This window comes from Salmo trutta, chromosome 37 (genome assembly GCF_901001165.1).
Source record: "Salmo trutta chromosome 37, fSalTru1.1, whole genome shotgun sequence".
Classification (NCBI taxonomy): Eukaryota; Metazoa; Chordata; class Actinopteri; order Salmoniformes; family Salmonidae; genus Salmo; species Salmo trutta.
The window spans coordinates 30,529,800-30,533,219 of record NC_042993.1 but is presented as its reverse complement, the minus strand read 5'-3'; positions in this window follow the sequence as shown (position 1 = coordinate 30,533,219).

The window sequence follows — 3,420 nt, the reverse complement described above, 5'->3', positions numbered from 1 at the left end:
TTGACTGTGCCTTTAAACAGCTTGGAAAATTCCAGAAAATGATGCCATGGTTTTAGAAGCTTCTGACAGGCTAATTGACACCATTTGAGTCAATTGGAGGTGTACCTGTGGATGTATGTCAAGGCCTACCTTCAAACTCAGTGCCTCTTTGCTTGACATCATGGGAAAATCAAAAGAAATCAGCCAAGACCTCAGGAATCAAATTATAGACCTCCACAAGTCTGGTTCATCCTTGGGAGAAAATTTCTAAACGCCAGAAGGTACCATGGTCATCTGTACAAACGATAGTATTCAAGCATAAACACCATGGGACCACGCAGTCGTCATACCGTTCAGGAAGGAGACGCATTCTGTCTCCTAGAGATGAACGTACTTTGGTGCGAAAAGTGCAAATCAATCCCAGAACAACAGCAAAGGACCTTGTGGAGATGCTGGAGAAAACAGATACAAAAGTATCTATATCCACAGTATAAACGAGTCCTATATTGACATAACCTGAAGGCCGCTCAGCAAGGAAGAAGCCACTGCTCCAAAACCGAAATAAAAAGCCAGACTACGTTTTGCAACTGCACATGGGGACAAGATAGTAATTTTTGGAGAAATGTCCTCTGGCTGATGAAACAAAAATAGAACTGTTGGCTTGCAAGCCGAAGAACACCATCCCAACCGTGAAGCACAGGGGTGGCAGCATCAAATTATGTGGATATATTGAAGCAACATCTCAAGACATCAGTCAGGAAGTTAAAGCTTTGTTGCAAATGGGTCTTCCAAATTGACAATGACCCCAAGCATACTTCCAAAGTTGTGGCAAAATGGCTTAAGGACAACAAAGTCATGGTATTGGAGTGGCCATCACAAAGCCCTGACCTCAATCCCATAGAAAATTTGTGGGCAGAACTGAAAAAGCATGTGCGAGCAAGGAGGCCTACAAACCTGATTCAGTTACACCAGCTCTGTCAGGAGGAATGGGCCAAAATTCACCCAACTTGTTGTGGGACGCTTGTGGAAGGCTACCTGAAACGTTTGACCCAAGTTAAACAATTTAAAGGCAATGCTACCAAATACTAATTGAGTGTATGTAAACTTCTGACCCACTGGGAATGTGATGAAAAGAAATAAAAGATGAAATTAATCATTCTCTCTACTATTATTCTGACATTTCAAATTCTTAAAATAAAGTGGTGATCCTAACTGACCTAAGACAGGGAATTTTTTACTAGGATAAATGTCAGGATTTGTGAACTTCCGACTTCAACTGTATATAACATTTTGAAATGGATGCTTTTTTTGTTGTTGCAAAAAATAGAGCAGGAAACATTGCTTTTTGGACCAAGCTGCTGCATGCGGCTGCACGTTTTGTTTATACTTTTTCATAATGACAAGGACAAGTTTGATGTCAGAGAACACTAATAGAATGTTCTTGATTTAATGCGTGCCAAAGCCAATATGATGAAAGGGTGACATTTATACTGAGGGGTTGTCGGGACTTTTAAACATATTTCGGAAATCAAGACTAGGTTTGGTGGCTTTGTTTGCCAGCAATACCTTTCAGATATAAAGAAAAGTTGGCGGCATGCTAAAGTTGGCAGAAAAACGTCTTTGGTGGAAAGGCATATAATTGGAATTTTGACCAATCAGATCAGCTCGGATTGAGATCGGATGTGAGAAAGTCTGACGTAATTAGTCGAAAGACCAATTCGTGGAAAAAAATATCAGGATTGGGCTGCCTGATTAAACACATCCTTAAGGCGCGTTCCTCTGCCCAGGTGTTGCTGATGCCCGCCAGGTCTTACAATGCCTGGATAAGTACGTATCAGCCTAGTCATATCATAGTTATAGCAATCTGTCAGTCAATGACACAGTAGATGACGTGGCACGCAACCATTGTTGATGCACGCAACGTTCTGAGCAAGGGAACGTGACCTTAGGATCCTATTTGTCACCATTAGGGCATATGGTTGATCTGTGTTACTAAGGCCTACCCAACCAGGCAAGGCAAACAATCTACATATAATAAACATCACATTTGACTGAGTTTTCAACTAGAAATTAACATTGAAATATTGTTTTTAATAGAATGTAAAATTTAACATTTCACATTTCACATACTGATCCAGGTCCAAACCATTCCCTGACAGTCACTTCTTAAATCCGGTGCTTTGTCAGACTGAATATTCATTTAGTCACTTTAGAGTAATAAAGATCGTCCTACTTTTAAGGGCAATCAGTTTGTTTTGGTTCAGAGTAACTGTTCAAATTGTCATATAAAACATTTCCTTTCCTGTCCAAACCATCTGTTTTTGGAGGTTGTTCTAGCACCGTTGATGTTTACAGATTCCCCCCTGTTTGAATTGTACAGCCTTGTGGTTCGTTCATGTGCGTGTGTGTGCGTGTGTGTGCGTGTGTGTGGTGTGTGTGTGTGTGTGGTGTGTGTGTCGTGTACTTTCCCTGGCCGTTCCGCTCACTGACACAGAAAAAATAATATGAAGCAGAGGAGCCAAGGAGCCCAAACATAAATTATTATTGATTTAATCACATAATCAGCCGCAAACACTTCAAGCCAAGATAGCAAATCCATAATAGCCTCCCCACATAACCACCCTTACAAATTTACCATCAAACCCCTCCATGCGCGGACAGCAAACAGAGGAGCCAAGGGTCACCTTCAGTCGCCGGAAAAATATGACGTTCCTAATACTTAAATATGTTTTTGAGTTAAGCGTTATCAATCACCGATAAGGGCCTGGCGACTGTAAAATCTGATCTAGCACATCCATCAGAGGACAGGGGGAGCATGACATCAATTGTGTTGGAGACAGACATGTCCCTTTGTGGCAGGTTTAGCCATCTGTGGTACAGACAGCAATGTTGTCTCCCCTTTAAGACTCAAAACGCTTATGCTTTTTGCTTTCCTCAGAACACAAACAGACCAATCAATATGTGTGTGTGTGTGTGTGTGTGTGTGTGTGTGTGTGTGTGTGTGTGTGTGTGTGTGTGTGTGTGTGTGTGTGTGTGTGTGTGTGTGTGTGTGTGTGTGTGTGTGTGTGTGGCGTGTGTGCGTGTGTGTGTGTGCGTGTGTGTGTGTGTGTGTGTGTGAACATACACTCATAGAAAACCTTAGGAACACCTGCTCTTTCCATGACATAGACTGACCAGGTGAATCCAGGTGAGAGCTATGATCCCTTGATGTCAATCAGTGTAGATGAAAGGGACGAGACAGGTAAATAAGGATTTTTAAGCTTTGAGACAATTGAGACATGGATTGTGTATGTGTGCCATTCAGAGGGTGAATGGGCAAGACAAAAAATGTGAGTGCCTTTGAATGGGATATGGTAGTAGGTGCCAGGCCACACCGGTTTGTGTCAAGAACTGCCTCGCCTGGGTTTTTCACACTCAACAGTCCTGTGTGTACCAAGAATG